The sequence below is a fragment of the Heliangelus exortis genome, chromosome 1 (assembly GCF_036169615.1).
Source record: "Heliangelus exortis chromosome 1, bHelExo1.hap1, whole genome shotgun sequence".
NCBI classification, from domain to species: Eukaryota; Metazoa; Chordata; class Aves; order Apodiformes; family Trochilidae; genus Heliangelus; species Heliangelus exortis.
Genome location: NC_092422.1, coordinates 172,038,907 through 172,058,525, shown reverse-complemented (window position 1 = coordinate 172,058,525; position 19,619 = coordinate 172,038,907). Strand labels below are relative to the sequence as shown.

Sequence of the window (19,619 nt, the reverse complement as noted above, 5' to 3'; positions counted from 1 at the left end):
TTCAATCTAGTTTTTAATAAGCTATAGTCTTAGTAAATAACTATCAAAATTAATTAAAAATCCCACAGAAAACTCAAGGACTGTACAGCTTACAGACAGAATTATTTTTCTGAAAGTACTGTACTATTTGCCTATCAGAAAACCAGATCTATTTGCAGTTTCCCTCTTACAAAACAGTGCCAGCAAGTGCATAGATTGCCTGCAGCCAGGCAAATCATAGCTTGTAAATTTAAGAGTTTAAATTAGGAGGAGTGTCTATATACTATTTATACAGTTAAAGAGAGAAAGAGAGAAGCTACTTTAGATGGCAATTCAGACAGAATAAATTGAGCTCTGTTCTGAATTTTGAATTGTTCTGTGTGAGAGCTTCCTATGAATCACATAAAGAAACTCCTGATGTCAGCATGTAACAACATTTGGTGATGAGAAGACTTCACTTCCTTTCCACCACGGAACAAAACACTGGGGTATGACTGAACCTCACAAAAGCGAAGAAGCAGAGAACAACCATTGCATTTCCATTGGAAGACAACAATATTACTGAGGTGGAAGCTTACAAATTACGCTGTACGCTTTCAAATCAGAACTTTGTCACCTAGAGATAGCTCTGAGTAAATAAGTATCAATTACAAAGTTTTATTAATCTTACATAACAGTTTGAGAAAATCAGTATACTGCACTAAATGCTGGGATTATTTTACTGTTCCTGTGTTTCAGTTTTCAATACACACAAGACAAGGTGAGAAAATCTGAGCAGAACTGCTGACATTAGCATACTGAGTTTTAAAGCAACTTGATACCCTAAATTTTAATCCTAAATTTTTTCCAAACCAGTTGAAACACTTCTTCCCTATATACACAAACTCTCTCTAAGAGTTTGTGTTTTAAGGAGAAACGAAGACTAGACAAGAAACATATCTTTCCTAACTCAGCAGAACAACCCTTTGGTTGCCTTTTCCCTGCTAAAAGCAGAAGAGTGTGAAAAAATTCTTGTAGTTACAAAATGGAGGAAAATCTACTTTCCCAAAGAGAAGTCTTCAAATAGTAAACACAAAAAGAAATACAATCAGAAAATAATTCACTAAATCTTGAATATCTGAAAACTTGACCCTAAGTGTGTTCCTTTCTTCTTCTTGTTCCCCAACTAGCCAGGGAATCTCAGGTGACCAAAATGAAGCTTTTCACCTGGTGCCAAAAATGGGAGAACTAATCAGTCTACTTTGTATTTATGGAGATTGTGATTACTCAGACATGCATGATCAGTGTCTACTGAGTATAATTTTCAAAGCTAGCCAATTGCTAAGCCAGAGTCCCATTTAAGCATCTTTATATAAGCACTAGACTTGCAACCCTATGTAAATTGATGGGTTTTGTGCTTTGAGGCACTCTGGCATCTTAGTCCCCTGCACTTTCATGTCTGTCCTTAGTCCCCTCAGAACAAGGACAGACACAGTAAACCCTCTGACCTGTACTTTGTTGCATGGGTAGGATTTGAATATTGACAATCTGATTACATTCATGTGGGAAATACATTCTGGATAGATTCTTCTCTTGTTTACATCCATGTAAACACAGTCTAGTAAAAGGCCACTGAAGGCAACAGTACAATCCCTGTGAAAATTGATAGAAAAAGTGAGTCAGGCTCAATGGTATTGTTTCAGCTGCCCTTTTATATAAGCATTACCTATATGAAAAGGCTGCATGGTACAGAACACAGCTTCCCCTGAAGGACTGTCAAGCCCTTGCCTTTTCACAGGGTTTAAAGATGTGGAAAAGATAGTGCAATTTTCACTTGTATGATGCTTAGAGAAAATGGCCATAGGAAGAACCAGGGCTTTCTCCATCTGCTCTTGATGTCCATGTAAAGCCTGGCCACACTGTTACGCATGTAAATTTGCATGTTAGCTTGCTTGTATGTGCTGTGGCTAATCATAGGATCAATTAGCTATTCAAAATATAGTTATTAAAAAGGAGTATTTTAAAAGACATTATTACTGGCCTTGCTATTTGCTCTGTTTAGTTTTGGCTTTTCTCTTTTTCTTCTCACTCCTCAAGCAACAACATGCCACTGTCACCAATAGCAAACTACAGATAGCTTTGTAGGGGACTAAGTGGGAGGCCACATTTTTTTTATCTCCATCTCACATAAATATACTGTAGGCATAAGCTGTGTCCAGCATGTGGGTTACTGAGCTATCCTTATAAGCACTGCAATTATGGACAATTTCAGACAGAAGGGCAAGAGACCCACATGACATTGATTAGGGTATCACTGCCACCTTGCACAGGACCCACACAATGTATCCAAGATTTCCATTCCAAATCCATCTCCCTCTCTTTTGAATATTTGCAGCCATAGCAAAGGCACATACTACAGCTGGAGACTGTAAATAGAGTGTTCAAGAATATCAGTAGCATATCTTATATGTTACTGAGACACTTTTTTATCTCAGCCAAAGTCACCTTCAATAGAGAAGTTCCCTCCTGACCCTGCCAATGCTGACAAGTATTCTACAACTTTATGTACATTCATCAGGAAAGCATGTGTATGAGCTGCTTTAACTTTTTCTTGCCTCCGGATGAAATGGATGGACTCCAGTCAAGTTTAAGCAATTTAAGACTACCATTTGATCCACAGAGCAGCTGACATGTGGACACTTCTTAGGCTTTCAAGGGACAGCGTTTAGATGAGTCGAATCCACCTCTTTTCCTATCTGGTGATTGAATCAAATCCCTTACCTCTGCTCCAAACTGACTTTTAGGTTCCTTGATGCACTGATAAAAAGGGGGCCACATCCCCAGTCACACAATGCAGGTTTGTAGCCTAAATGTCTGCTTCTTGGAGACTGAAGAGCAGATGAAGCAAGGTGCTCTTCATCCTAGAAAATGAATCCTGTGCACTGTGAAACAGAGAGTAGGGGAAAGCTGGCTGTAAGGAGAATAAGGAGATGATGCAGTCCCTGACTCATTTGAGACCACAAGGATTAGTGCTCCACACCCAGCTTTGGCAACAGCCAAAGTTTAAAAGAGTACAAGTGAAAACTGACCAACACTGTCAAGAGAGACCAGAACAGAATCACAGAATGTTTAGGTTGGAAGAAACATCCAAGATCATCCAGTACAACCTTTAAGGAGCAAAAAAACCACTTGTCAGGCCTGGCAACTTCTGCATACCTGCTCATGTGAAAATGAACTTTCTGTATCAATTTCAGAAGATCCCCTTCATTAGTTAAAATTTGAAACACAGTGCTCTGGAGTTTAGAGTAATTTTTGAGCACTTTTATTGTTAATGGGTACGTAGGGTATATAATAGAAACATGGTACATCTTGGACATGAAGAAAATGGATTAATAGATTTTGAATAAATTAATACATGGACTTCACATTTATTATTTAAGACACAGTCCCAGGTAAAAAGCATATAGTTTTGTCTTTTTTTTTTTTTAAAAAAAGAAACTAAATAGTCCAATGTATAACATTCAATGTAGGGTTTTGTTTTTGTTTTTTTCTTAATTACACGGATGCATTTTACAAAAATGATCGCAAAAGCTTTGAAGAAACTATGGAAAGCAAATTCCCATATGAAGATGAGCTACAATGAGGGTCAAATGCAGGACTAAGATAATCCTTACTTTTTATTTGATAAATAGCATCCATGGAACAGTCCAGAATCTACCAAAATATTAATAATGTTAAAGCCATACTGTCCTGTGTTCTCACACTTAAAACACACATTTTTAAATACTGATTCCCTCTGAATGAGGGAGTGCAACCAAAGGCTCTTTGCAAGCCCTCTAGGAGAGGACAACAAGGATGTTGTCCCTCTACTCCAACAAGGATGAAGAAGGCACAAAAGTATCCTGAAGCCACCCTAGACTTAACTCCTCAGGCTGAAAACTCTCAAAATTTGCAAGAACCTCTGATGTATGTCTGCTCACACACCAACTATTAGGATGTGCATAATAATCTCCTACTCATTTTCTTGTAAAAACACCTGTTTTGCACAGGCAGACACATTTAGAGCTTCATGTGTACCTAACTCTCTTTGTTTTAATGTTCTAGCCAACTCAAAAACACTACAGGATTTCATGTTCTTGTGCCACATGAACAAGAGGATTTCAAGTTTTCCTGATCTATAGAAAATAAAGCCACATTCACATAGAAAGTAGACATTTCTGTATGTATTATCTTGTTTTATTATCTTCTCTTGTTGTCTACTTGCTCTGGGGACTTCCTATCAGCAGCACATGTGCAAATCCAAGGACTAATCTGGTCCATATAAAATCAGAACTGTGCACATCTGTCTCTTTTTTTCTAGAAGTGACACAGTTTAGATTGACTGTTTCTAAAGGTAAATGCCTTAGATGACTCTAGACTTCTTGGAAGTCTTTAAGGAGCTTTCCAACACAATTCTATTGTAGTTCATTTGAAAAGCCATACTTCCTGGCTGAAAGTGACAGAAAAAAAGTCCTGTGTGCCAGATGTAGCTCTCAAAAAACAGCAGATTCACACCAGTAATCCTGAAAAGAATAACGAAATCTTGCAAATAACCAGAACTTAAATATAATTTCACAGCACAGGCCAAGGAGAGATCTGAAAGCCATCCCTGGCTTCAGCAGCTGGTCTCCTTTCAAAGTTTCTGCTAGCCTGGTGACTCCTCCAGCCCCAGCTCCCACCCTGACAGTACAGCTCAAAGCAGCATTTTCTTCAAGATGCTGCTCCTTTCCCCAAACACATTTCCATCATCTTGGGAGAGTGCCAATGCACAGTATATATTTAAGTACCTTCCATTTACTGAAATGTCACCTCCTTCATTAGACACAGATGAGTGTCTCTGTCCTTTCGATGTCACCTACCAATGGCTTATTTTTGGTCAATGGAAATTCTGACTATCTTTTCTCAGATTCCTTGTTAGTCAAATTGATGCATAGGTTTAGTATCAAAATATGAAGTGCTACCTAGAGATGAGGCAAATTTAGTTTTCTTTAGAAATCACAGAGTGCCTTTTTTGATCACTACTTAGCCATGCTCTGTAATGGACAACAGATCTGAAATCCTCCCAGTTTAGCACCTTGTGAACCACCAGGCATGGTAAGGCCAGAACTTATCCAAACTACAAAACCCACAGACAATATGCCCGAGTTTCTTTATATTGAAAATTATGGCAAAACAATCTCCGAAAGGAGCCGAATTTCCTACTGGTAGAGCATATGATATTCATGAATTAACTTAAAGGAACATGCAATCTGGTGTAGGCACATACAATGAAATGACTGAAAGAGCCACAAAGATGAATATTAGGTGACACATTTGTCTAGAAACAAGTTCCAACTACATATTTTTCTTATTGCAAAAAAATGGAAGTAAAAAGATGTAATTTCTATTAAAGGTTTTCTAAAATAGAGCTAGGAAACATACATAATTCCAAAAAAGTTTAGAACTTCCAATGAAAAAGTATTAAAATTACTTTCTTCTATAATTTTAATAACAATGTCTGATTTGTCAAAATAACAGTAAAAATTCTATAAATATCTGCTAAGGGATTATTCCAATAGCATGAAAAACTCTGGTGAAGAAATGACACTGAATATCGAACTGTCATCACACATTTGCATATAAAAGGCTGTTTAAAACTGAAAGGCACATAAACAGAAAATACATGCTATAAAATTAGCCATTTTTAAGCATGGATCTTTAAATAAAGCTGGCAGAGCACTTACATTTTAGCTAACTCATACTCAAGAGCAATCACAAAAATGGTGTAGCACCTAGCAACATATTGTCTTCAGTACTGCATATAGATAATAGTCTGATTATTACAATTCTTGAACATATCTTCATTAACTTACCTTAAAATATTGTTGATATTTCTTGACTAATGTACTTTTGTTAAGGACGTCACTACACATTTATAAGATAAAACATATTTATCATTTCAAAATATAATTAGAACTATGATATATTAGATACTGGAGGCTTCTTGTCAGAGAAAAAAAAAATAAAATATATATATACATATATATATAAATAGGACTCCCAGGGCTACAAAAAAATGTTTTTATGGAAATTAAGAGATTTAACAGGAATACCAAGAGACAAAAAAGTTTTGTATTCACAAGTCCTTTCAGTCAGAAATAGAAGCATCACACTCCAAACCAAATGTTATATGGAACAACACCTAAAGTTTCAATTAATGCAAACCACACAAAATACATATTTCTAAAGAATAAGTTCTGACAAGCAGACAGGAAAGAAAAGAAAACTTTTTGATACTGAAACTGAAAATACTGACTCCTCTGAAAAGACAGAGAAGTGGGTTTAAATGCATTAAGAGCAGTGGTGGGCAGGATCATGTCCCATGTCTCCCTTCCTCAGTGACTAAGGAAAACTGAGATTTTCTGAGAAAACTGAGAAATCTGTGGTTCAGATCTTGAAGAAGGTTCTGTGCTTATTTCAGATTTATATTACGATGTAATATAAAATATAAATCAGTAAGTAAAATATAAATCAGTAAGTAATACTGAATTTTCACAGGATCAAAGCTTTGCAACTAATTGATTTTGTGCCTAGAGAGCCAAAATAAAACAAATTCTTAGGGATAAATAATTTTCAGTGGAAGGCACTCTTGAGAGCTTTGGCAATTCCTCTTTTGTTAACTGCTCAAGCAGAAGTACTCACTAGCTCAGTACATAGGATGCTGGTATTGGTCCAGAGGGGAACAGCTGAGGAAAAAAAATTAGTTCCTGGAGCCTGCAGGTTAACCATAACTTCTGACAAGTCAGATTCCTGACTACAGGTCCTTGCTTTGGTTTCAGTCCTTGTCAGATTTCTATTAAAATTTACTTTCTGTAAAAACCACAGTTTGCCTCTCACTTTTGTTTAACTTTACAAGCTACCCAGAGATTTCCTTAATAAAACTGAGACACTTATTTTAAGAGTAATAGATGTAACTTTGTCATACTATTTCTATTACTCACAGAAAACCCCTTGCAAACCAATGTTCACTATAAGGGCATAATTGCTGCAACTGATCAGCCATCTAATTTGAACTAATATAATTAACAGAAGCAAGTTAAATAAAAGTATTTCTTCTTAAAAAATCATTATGAAAAACCCAGAGTAAAAAGAAGGCATCTTTGCAAGTGAGCTAATCCATCCCTCTTTTCAAAACCAGAATAAAATGTTTCATTTCTAAGAGATGTTTGTCAAAAATGTTTTTACATTTTACAATTTAAGCAAGGGAGATTCTGCACCACCCTTATTACTGCAGAATAGGGTGCAAAAATAGCAGCTTTCTTACTTTGCTTGTGTTCCAACAGTTATATGGCAAGCAACACAAATTCCCTTTGCATCAATAAAGATGCAAAAAGAGTAAAGATCTGTCAATGATTTCAAGAATATAATTAACACTGAAAATTTTGTGATGGTTTGGTAAAACCAAATACTTTTCATTACTACTGTAATATTGAATTCTTGATATATTAATTAAAACTTAATCAATTATCTTTATGCTTCACTATATCTTACAAACATAAGAAAACACACATTTGTACTTAAATACCTAATCCAATTCTGAATGCAGTGCTGACCTGAAATCAGGCTTGGCTTTGCCCCAAAAGTTTGACAGTAAGAACAACTTCTGTCCCTAGAACTGAGCTGGGAATGAAGGTCCTTGCAAGACCTGGGCTTACCACCATCCAGAAGTATTAATGTAAATATTGTATGACCTAGAATATTCTCCTTTTTATAAAAGATAGTATGACAGTTCCCTTTTATACCGTGTTTACAGTACTCCTATGAAAAAAAATCATCTACCACCCTCTACCAGAGCTTCTGCAGATCTTTTGAGCCAAAGAAGACACTGAGACCTGCCTTTAAATTTAAAACAGTACATGAGAACTTATTTTCCACCTGGAACTGAAGCAAGTTCAGAACTACAGTATTTAATAAACCAAGACTAAAAATATAGCTAAAGTTTTCAGCTGATACAGCAATGTTTCCCTGTTGCCCAAATATGCAGAAAAGTATTCCAGTTCTGAAAATTAAAAAATTGAGCAAAAATCAACAGCATGAAAGGGACTCCTTTGGTTCACAATGAATTCTGAAGGATTTGAAATATTGCTCGGGAAAAATCCAGTATTTTTTTTCTTAAAAATAAAAATTTACAACATGTATTTCCAAAAATATTAGTCAAGGAAATGAAAGTTCTGCTTTGAGGTGACTAACATTATGAACCTTGGACAGACTTCCAGTTTGATATTAAAAATTTTGTTCTGAAAATGTGGGAATACGCCAGCTTCCTAATTTTATTTTTTTTTAAATACAAAATTCATGTGGCAACTTTAAGAGTATTTTAGTCCTTAGAAGTCATAATTAAAAATGTTTTAAATGAACTCACAAGTCAGTTCATGAAACTCTAGTGAAATATTCAATGTTGAATCAGTTGCATTGCTACTGCTAAAATATTACACCTTTTCACTACACTTTGGATTCTTTTCAGTGGGACAGTTCCTATTCCCAGCCATGGCAAACCATACAGAGGCCAAAAATACCATTCTAACAAACTTGCAAAAAAACCCAGCTTATTTCATTTGAAGACTTTTCTAAGTGATGGGCATCCAGATTCAGTTACAAGTCACAAAAAGGGCTAGAAAAAAAAGATTTAAGAAAAGGAGAGATCTGCAGTAGACTCCACTAAAAAGGAGAAGTTAAGGATGATTCGTAAGTTGTTAATTATGGGTATCTTTATTTTCTCTATAAACAATGAACACTATACAAATATTAAAAAGTAGTAACAAGTACTAGGAAATGAGAGCAGAATTTACACAGAGAAGAAGTCAGATAGGACACACAGGTAACAGAGAAGGGGAGACTCCCCAGAAAAGTGTACAGGTGCATCTGTATATCTGGTTTTAGTCAGCAGTGATGACAGAGTCACTATTGGGAGTTTCTGAATGGCAAACTCATTTAAGTGGCTAAAGCCACACTTCTGCTAAGTTTTGATAAATGTAAGGCATACTGAAATTATTTTTTTAATTAACAAATTTTCAATTAAATTGAAGCACATCTCCAACTGTAAGATGCAAAAGCACCGATAAACAAACACAAACAATTACAATCTCCATTACTTTGTAGGTGATTGCATGATGTGTGGGTTTTCAAAATTAAACCAGTGGGAAGTCTGGGTGCACAGGTCTTTGAAGAAACCATCTCCACAAGTCCCAGCTCACAACAACTGTCTAGATGTTGTTCATGGAATATCAAAAGGAAGGAAATTTCAGGTTGAGTAACATTTACATTTGCAGTAATATGTACTGTGGAGACGGACTTTAGCCCTTTAGTAAGTGTCTAACATTTCTCTGACACAATAACCTAACTAGATATGTGTGACTGCAACACCATCAGCTATTTTCAGTATGTGTATAAGCTCCTCAGAGGTGGTTTATGCTTTTTGCTAAGAAGCACAAATGCCTCTTGCACTACCTAGACTTTTGAAAACATGATAGTGGAATCTGAAATTCCTCTAACTTTATATCACATATAAAGTATGCAATGTTATATCTATTTGGTCATATGGATTAGCAGACTGGATTTGTGAGCTTATAGCAAGATTTGCATATTGTACAACCTCTGAGTATGCTCTACCACACTTTCTAGAAAACTGTTTTCACAGATTGTTTTCTACTCTGTTTAAAAGTCCTTGTATTTTCTGAAGAGTTAAATAATGAGATATATGCAAGTCCCAACATGGCACTTAGATAAATATATGTATTCGTGTATGCATATTTTACACTTTTATATACACTAAACGTTAAAAATGCTACATACTCTAGTAAAAAACCCAAAGTTTGAAATACGTAAACATATCCTCCTAATTTTAATTAACCCTATTCAATGATAAGTGGGAGAGCTACATAAGTAACAAAACCAGGAAGTAAAACATGCTTTAACTATCCTTTATCAAGGCAGTATTGTTTTAACAAGATGTATGGAATCACATTATCATTCTATTAATTCAATAATCTTGATGTTGTTACAAGACTGAGACAGTTATCAAAGCAAAGGATCATTCTTACATGGAAGGATCACATCACTAAGTGGGACAGGGATGTCACATAAACTACAGTGTCAAAAAGATAACTAATGCAGGACTGAACTTTTAGTGGCAATGAATTTATGTTGTCATACACGACTCCAACATAAATGGTGTCAGATATGCATATACATTTGGCTGTGTTAGAAACTGCTATCACTATCGTGCTGTTTTAATGAAATTAAATGTTATTTTATACTCACACATACTCATAATCTATTCATACTTCCTATTGACAATGGTTTGAAAGGTCTCATTAAATTCAGTCTTCTCTTCTTTTGAAATTAAACAAGTATTTATCATAATTATTAAAAAACTGCTTTACCTTCAATGACATTGGTCCTCAAGGTTTGCATGGCTTTTCAACTAAACCTTTCACCTGAGACAAATTGTAGGAATTATTCTTCATGACCCAGTACATTCCTGCTTAATAATTGGTAGCCAAACCAACATTTCCTACACCTTTTTTTCATTCATTTAACTTTATTAAAAAACAATAGACTCTGGGCATGCAATATCTTTTACTACTTGATGTGTCTGTGTAACTGATAACACTGTCCACTCTTACTCTCCCATTTACATGGCATACAGAAGTTGTGACATACAGAAATTCAAGATAATCACAAACTAGTTTCTATACCTGTTGTTCTCCTCTCAAAGCTTCTAGACCCTGCTGTGTATGATTTGGCTTCATATCTGTTATGGATGTGACCATACAATTGCAAGAAGACCTGAATTGTAGTGACTTTTTAAGATGAGGATAGGTCTGCAGGTAAAACACCAAGACTGCCCCTTATCTGTCTTTGAATAACATGCTTGTAAGACATATGGATGGAGGCAGTTAAATTTCTTCTAGTTTCATCCTTAACTACTGCATATGGGCTGCCTTTCATTTCATATTCATTACAGACACATCCTCAAAAACCACAGGAACAAACTGGCTGCATTGGAACAATCATGTGTTTACCCCAGGTGCTGTAATACAACCACGGCCTAGATATCTAAATAAAATCTTGAGATTTTAGGCATGCCTGCAAGTTACATACGTATTTATATATATGAAGAAACAGAAGATGAAGGAGTGGTGTGGTGATTTAACAGATCACGGATGCTGCATTGCTCACAGATGGTGGATTCAGATTTTTTATATGTTACTGCTAAATGTCAGCTTTGTAAGCCAATCAATATACAGGGCAGGTTTTTCTGAATTAATAACCCTATTTCTATTTTTTTCTGTTTGTATTAGACGCATAGAGTAGCCACTGTTGCATCAATGTGACAGCTGTTAAAAAATATTGACTTAAAAAGCATCTGCTGTATTCAGGTTTTCTCAGAAACCCATAGTGGGAAGATGCTCTTCATTCCTTATCTCATACTTTTGGAAGTTGTTATGCAGGCGGTAACATAGGAAGTATAATCTTTTCCAGTTCCACCTCTAGCCACAGATTTATACAACAGTTAATGAATGCAGAATTAAGTTTAGGAAGGGATCAGCACAATCTGATCTGAAGCAGAACCGAAATGGTAAAACTGACTGAAGAAGGCAAAATTTTTCCTAGAAAAATATTTTCTGAATTCCTCTAGATTCCGTTCCTAGTGCTACCTAGAGCAAGATTATTTGGTCAAAGTCTTTTTGTACTATTTCTCTCTTTGCAGATCAATCATGGTTGGTAAGGAAAACTACCATCAAACTAGCTGCAGGTAAAATAAAGTTTGCATGGACATCATACTGGCATTTCAGTCTGATACCATGACATTTAAAAGGCAAGAAGTCCCACTTAGTTGCTCTACTGCTATTTTATGTCAAACATGCTACTTGGCACAGAGCAGAAGAGTTGTCAGGAACACTGTCTACAATCTGAGTGAAAAACGAAACTCCAAAAGTGAATGTGGGGGATAGAAACTATAGAAATGAGGAAAAATTTCACTTACATTTATCCAAGATGGCTGTCGCTATTACTGTTGAAACTCTGCTATGGGCTGAGGTCACAAGACCCTGTAAGCTAAAATAGAGAAGCTTCAGCTGAGGGTAACTGAAGCTGCAGCACATTAAAATACATTTTAAGAGGTTATAGGTATTGATTGGAATTTTAATTTCTTGGTCTATTTTGTCCAGGGCATGAAAAGTGACCTCTAGTTTTCGGTCATTTTTCGAGCCTGGAGGGAAGAGATTTTCAGTATTATCCTCTGCCTCATTAGAAGTGTGTATTTATGTTATATACACTACATGGTATGATAGTATGATGGTTTCACTGGCGTGAGTTTGTATTTGCCATATTATTCACAAATGGTGAAACCATATATGATTTATGCAGATTCTCCCAAACAAAACTAGAATAAAACTTCTATACACATTTATAGGAAATGTGAATTATATAAAAGAAAATCTAGCTTAAAAATCTTCAAAAAATTGTATTAAATGCATCATAAAGGTTTTTTTTCCTTTCTATAAAGGTATTTTTTAAATTATATAGCTCTGAGGGAGTTTGATATGTTCTATATCTTAGAAATACCAAAATAACTTTAAAATTATTTTTGTATGCATATGAATACTGCAGTTGGAAAATCTATTGAATCTTAACCTTCAAGGACTTAAATAAAGTATGCGATCAACTAGGCAACTAGAATCTCCTCTTAACCTGTGATACAAAGACCCTACTGTTGGCTTTAGATACTAAAACTGTCTCTAAATTTGGATCAAACATTCTTTCTTCAGGCCCACAAGTCATTGTGCTTTTGGGAAAAGAATGAACATGCAAAAGAAAAAAAAGTAGAATACCTCAGGAAGTTGCTGTTAGTCTTAATAGCAGAGATTTGGTATGACAGAAAAAAAGACACTAGTAACGTGCAGTTTGGAAAACTGCTTGATGCAGAACCCTGCAGTTTATTTTCTGTACTAGGATTGCCTATGGTATCCACCTATGTAAATATATTTTGTGTATGTGCATGTATAAACACATATGTTGTGTGCAAAAAACAAAATTTCTAGAATGTGTTTTTTATAAGCTTTTCTGTATCTGTAATGAAGAATAGCATTCCAAGAACACAAGGAATGCAAGGAAATTCCCTACAGAAATCCTGAAGCAGTCGAGTATCTAGAAAAGCACATATATTATGTATTTGATATATGTGAAAGAATTAGAAGTTGCCAATAAATAATGAAGGGTAGAAACTCTGTGCTTTCTGAACAAACTTAAAACCAAGAAATTCCTTTCACATAATGCAGATGTTTACCGCATTTCTTCTACAACCATAAGGTAATTTAAAGTAGATGAGAATATAACAGATGAGAACTAATAAACTAGCTGGATAATGAATAATTTTCATGTATTCAAATAGTGTATACAAATAAATCCAAGAAATACAGTGAACCTGTTACACATTAGCAACATTTTTATAAAATTAACTTTAGAAGTCCTTATGCTCTTACACATGAGGCCAGTAAAACTCAAAATCTGAAAGACTGGAAAACAAGACAATGGGATGCTAACAGAAATGACCACTGGGGAAAACCAGGTAAAATTTTCCTGCAAAATACGGTTGATGCATTTCAGATTTTTAACAGAAAAAGATGGCAAATGTTGAAATTATGAGACCATCTTAAAAGACTGGGAGAAGTGATGGATTTAGTGTTTGAGATAGAAAACAAAATAATTCCCCTTAACCAAGCCCATTTCAGTATTTAAATTACTAGTCTGAAGTTCATAAATGCTTCTAAAACCACAAAGAATAAGAATGCTATAAGAATACCACTGATGTTATAGGATAGACGTCACATCACCAAAACACCATATCCTGACTGGAACTAGCTACTTGTACCTAATGAGAAATACTAACTAAAATATAGCAAACTGAAATGGAATTAATTATTCTCTCCATGAGAGATTTCCATAACAGAATTTATGCAATCTAAACAGAGTGTGTTTGACTACGTAGAATGTAGTCTTAATACGCCTGATGTGTAAAGAAGTAAAGCTCTATCGACAATAAACCCGGTTCATTTCATAAGCAGTAATACATTTATAAGGGGAAAAAAAAAAAAAAAAAAGTAGGAATGGGAGGGGATATCACTCTACTGAATGCAAAAAGTCTACATTATACACACCTACATCTATCGTAGGCATCTGAGGTTACCTGTATAATCGAAGGAGAAAAATAGGCATTTCTATGGAACAATTTATTAAATCCTAATTAGATGTCTAAATCAGATAAGATAAACTGTCTCTTGAAAGTGTGCTGACTATGTGTTGACAATAATGTGTTGACTAAAAGTGCCTTGACTATGAATGGTGACAAAAGGCTCTTGAGCCTGGACTATTAAAGTGAATGGCAGAGACAAGGTGTAACCATCTATTGTCTGCTGAAATAAAGCCCCCTTCCAAGAGACCAATTATCTAACACTGACTCCCCCTAAGTATGCATATGAAGTATTCATTAGCATTTATGTTTAATAAAGGTAAAACCCAACTACTCTGTATGACTTCACACATTCAGACTTTATCAGACAGATGTGATGCCCTAACACTTATGCCAGGTGAACAGCAAAAGTAAAAATTCCATCCGCTTTGGCTTCATTCAAGGATGGGAAGATAATAAATGAAGAACACTGCTGAAATCCTCAGTCATTTCATTCGGTCACCACGTGTACGGACACACCTGTAATACTCGATATCCTACCTAAACAAAGCAACCAACCCTCAAATATCCTTCTTACCCTTCAATTTTGAAGAACTCTTGTTGTGGAATAACATGAATGAAAAAGTGTGTGCCCAAATGTGTGCCCACACACAAAAATAACCAGCACACAGATAACAAAGAAACCAGCCAGAGAATCTTAGCTACTAACATTCCAATTTAAAAAGCTATTGAAAAAACTCAGCATGGTGATTCAGGTAGTCAGTAAGCTGACTCCCATGGCAATACTTATTTAAGCAAAAATTTGTTTTGAATAAAGCTCTGTAAATTCAAAAATAAATATAAAATCAGATGTGCTCAAAATTAAAAATACTAACTAGTAAAATCAGTTTTTATTATTAAACTTTTCCAATATTATATACACTTCAGCTATACACTGCTCGTAAGATTAGATGTGACAGTAGCATAGGCCTCTTTAGAGATATATATGACAAACTTAGGCAGCTAGCAAGGGAACAATCACCATTTTCATAATCAGTTTCAGCACTGAATTGAATTTCCAGAAATTATTTGAATGAAAATTAGCTCACAGCATGATGGGGGTTGGTATATTTGGTTTGAATGAATCAGGTGGATAAAAATAAAATTATAGAAAAACCCCAAACATAGTATTTTGTAAATATTTACAGATTAATTCAAATTTATCAGCTATGAAAATTAATCAGAAAGCAGATTGACAGCACCTCACATGACTCGGTGATCACCATAAATCCAGACAATGTATCAGATTTCATCAGAGTAGAGGTCATGTTTTAAATGAAGGTAGAATTTGTTATGCATTATTCATCCATCTGAAAATATTACAAGGTGGGACAACTTTTTTATAGTTTATTACCATAGCATATTACAAAATGCATTTGTAAAATAAATGTTTAACTGATGAGTCTATGACAAGTCGTTACAAAGCATATTATAAGATGCAAATATTGTTAAAATACGTGCACATGTTTAATGCATGAATTACAGTCATCAGGCATGGTATAAATTGTCATGAAATTTAACAAATTATAATGGGATATTTATAAATGGCATCTAAACATAAAATTTGCACAGAGAAATAAATGGTACTAAAATTAATCTGTGTATGAAGGCTCTTTTTTTCCTTGTCTTTTTATACAGAGCAAGCCAAGTTAGGTGATTTGGGATGCTAGTAAGCAATGCCTGAGATAAACTCTTGTTGCTAAGCTTCCAGGGCAGACAGAAAATTCAGTCTTCAGAAAACATGCAGAATGAAATTACAGACAATTCTCTACTAGCTAGGAAGGACTGATTATCTTAAACAGTACATTCTGGGTTTTTTTAGGAAGTATTAAAACGCACTGAATAAACCTGAGTTACTAGTTTTACAGACAAATTTTCTGAGGAGGTAAACTCCTGAAAGTCTTTATTATAATTCTTTATCTACTCAAATAAACAAAATAAAGAAATAAACAAAAAAATCAACAGAGTAGGGAAGGAACAACCTTACCTTTCAAATTTTGCATGCCCGATCACTGATACACAGTTTACAGATGCCGATCAACATAAGTCTTGTATAGACTGTTTTTTATAATTCAGTAACATACAGCAAAACACTGATCAGAGAAAAGGTATTTACAGTTCTTGGCATATATGAAAAATATAAACAAAAAACCTGTCACCAGGATATTAATCAGCAGATTACAGAATCAAAATTTGCTTGAAAGATAAATTTATATATATTCCATTTATAAGACTCAGAATAAACGGCAGACACTATTCCGAAAAAAAGAAATGTTCTTACTTCCACAACCATCAGGTAATTGTCCAGGAAAAATGGAGAACAGATTGACTGAGAAAGAAGGCAACTACAGGTAGATAGCAAAGTCATGTCCTGCAAGCAACTGTGCAGAGATTTACTAGTATGTGAAATCACTCATAATTACAATACAGAACTTTAATGACTTGACTGTAACTAAATAATGTTATAAATCTAACTTAAATTTGCAAGGTTTCAGCTGCTGAAAAAGTTGATCTCCAGCTTCTGAAGCTCAGTCAAAGAGCATTAGCAGGATCTGAGAAGTCTGATCCTGTGATAGGAATGTTGACATTTTTCTCTTGTAATTTTCTCAAAAGTTTAACAAAAGTTTCCAGGCGTTGAATGCCTGGAAAGAGAAGCTAAATACATGCAAGAAAAAAAGAAAGTGCTAATTTCAACAGAGCAAGGCAAACCCCCCACAAACTTTACATGTTTTAAAAAAAAAACAACTTTAAAAATTCATGGAATAAAAATCTCTCAGGCTTTTGAATACAAAGGGTTCCTGAGACTCACATCATTGGAAGAATATTAAAGGAAAGGATTTCAAGCTTTTATCCTGGGTTATCATCTCACCTTGTCCACCGTTCCTACTGCACCTGGAGCAGTCACTCACAAACACAGAAGATTACAATGTGACTCAGTATCACCAGCTCTCATCCACTTCACATAAACAATGTGCTTATAAGCCTAATTTTTTTACTTGATATCACATAGAAAGGTAAACAACATCTCAGTAAGAAGACACAGTGAATGCATTTCCAGCTGTGGCTTTACAAAGCTTATTCTACATCTGTTTTAGAAGGAAGCCCAGGTAACCATACACTATGTAGAACATGAAACATACTCAGTTGTACATTATATATGTCCAGATGGAAAGCTTTAGTGAAAGAACAAAAATAAGGTCCCTGATGGTGACACGGTCACAGCAGCCTTGTGATCCCACCGAGAAAACAACACATTCAGCCAGGTGGTGCTCCTGCTATCTGCATGTCATAGCAGGAGTAAAAAGTGCATTAAGTGCCTCTGAAATTTCCCACCAAGGAAGGTATTCAGAGAATTTGTGGTTAATTGCTTTTTTTCTTAAAAGACCTCACATGCAAGGCCCTCCACAGTTTCCTTCTTTAGCTTTTCCAAACATAAAGGAACCTTGCAAGCTGGTAAAGCACAAGAGGCTTTGAAGTCAACCCTAATCCATTCCTTCTTGTTTCCTAAAGAAGTGACTATTCGGGTAAAATGATTGAGCAATCAGTACTTGGATAAGAGTGACTGTGTCAAACTTAAACTGAAGGTCAAGAGGATACTACTCGGAAGTGTGAAAAATGCTGCACAAGACACTCCCCCATCCCTTCCGCAATTGCTCCCTGCTTTCTTCTGACACTGCTGGTACTGTTTAACCTTACTTGTAACTATGGACAAGTTTGAAATCAATTCACCACAGGTTAAAAAAAAAACAACCACAAAACACAACAGATTACAAACAAAATATAAAGCAAAATTATAAAAATGTCTTAAAGTAAGGTTGGAAAAGATGATAAAAAGATTAATATTATCAATTAATTTAGCAATAAGTAGTTCCTCTTTTTCACTTGTTTTTTCCTTCCAAGGGTTACATGACAAATACCTTAAAAACCAACATATGTTGCAGACATTGTTTAATTATGGAAGTGGTCTTACCCACATCAACAGCTGCTGTTCAATTATAAATGCAGGAAATCATTAATGAGAAACATTTAGCAATTTTCTACATACATCTCCATAGTTGGTGTCACATTCTTCTTTGTTGAGCAGATATATAACTCTGTGGCAGAAAATTCAGCTGAAACAAGGGAGCCAGCAGTCCACTGATTCATAGAGAAATTTAGTCAATTGGACAAACCAAAGAATATTTTCAGTCCTACATGTATGTTACTAGGAATTATTATCATATGTGTAACTACTCAGCCTAACAGGCTTTAAAATCTACGGTAATCTGACAATGAGAATATATCCTCTTTCAAACACTAAAATCTTGCTTTTTAATTTTGCTTTCCCATTTTATCTTGGTCTTCTTTGTAATTAATTATTCTCTTCGAAAAACAGTATTTTCCTGCTAAACACACATTAGGCAAAGGCCCACTATGTAAAACATGTAGTTTCATGATTTCATACTACAGCACGCAAGGTGACAAAAGACCAAGTGAAAAGAAAGAAATGGCAGTGTGCTCAGCTTGTGCTTTGCTGAGTTCCAATTCACAGAATGGCAGTGGCACTCTTTGCATATATACTTCAATAAGAAATTTCTTTGACTAAGTAAAAAAAGAGGGGTTTTCTGAATTGTAAGCAGTAAGTGAAATAAAAACCACAAATTCTATTATTTGGAGGAATAAACAAATAATCAATATCCAGATATCCTGTCTGGGTGTTTGCATGCATCTGGTATTTGCTTACTGCTAAATTCTACATTCTACAATGTCTACAGACATCAGTAGTCTGTGAACTTCTCACACACAGATTTCTCAATGAACTCTACTTTATGACTACTTGCAAGTTCTTCTAGCCCAAAGATCTACAGAAATGCAAAGATATGTCCTTTAATGAATGTCCTCAAGGACAACAACTGAGTATTTAGCTGATTTAAGAGATCAGTATAGCTAAATAAATTTTCTTTAAATAAGGAATTTTCTCATTTAAAAAATATGAACACCTAAAATGAAAGGCAGTCCAAGGACAGGAGATGGTTTAAGAAATTTCTGAAAGACTTAATTTCAAGGTCTTACAAAAAAGACTATACTTCACTGTAAAAGGTTATTCACAGCAATCAGAAGGCAATGCTGTGTCTTTCTTCCAGAACAGGACAGTGCCAAGGGATTTAGAGATTGGAGTTTTAATCTTTGTACCTCATGTCCCTCCTGATCGGACCATTTCAGGGTTGCAATGGACTGAATCCAAGCAATCTTGGCATTCGTCTTTCAGGGTCCTGACCTACCCTATCTGCAATTAGTCTGATGAGATTTACACATTCTCTAGACAGGAACAGAGGATTTCTGTGGTGTAGAAATCCAGTTTACACATGAA

General features: G+C 35.1%; 1 protein-coding gene across 14 annotated transcripts in view; it reads right to left on the bottom strand.

Moving 5' to 3' along the window:
• FOXP2 (forkhead box P2) overlaps positions 1-19,619 on the bottom strand; it is a 400,866-nt gene that overhangs the window by 69,885 nt on the left and 311,362 nt on the right. The window contains exon 3 of one of the 14 annotated variants that reach the window (XM_071733678.1): positions 12,026-12,096. The exons of the other annotated variants lie outside the window; for them this stretch is intronic. The gene's annotated coding sequence lies outside the window, so the exon portion shown is untranslated. The remainder of the gene's footprint in view (positions 1-12,025; positions 12,097-19,619) is intronic. 14 annotated transcript variants of the gene reach the window in all.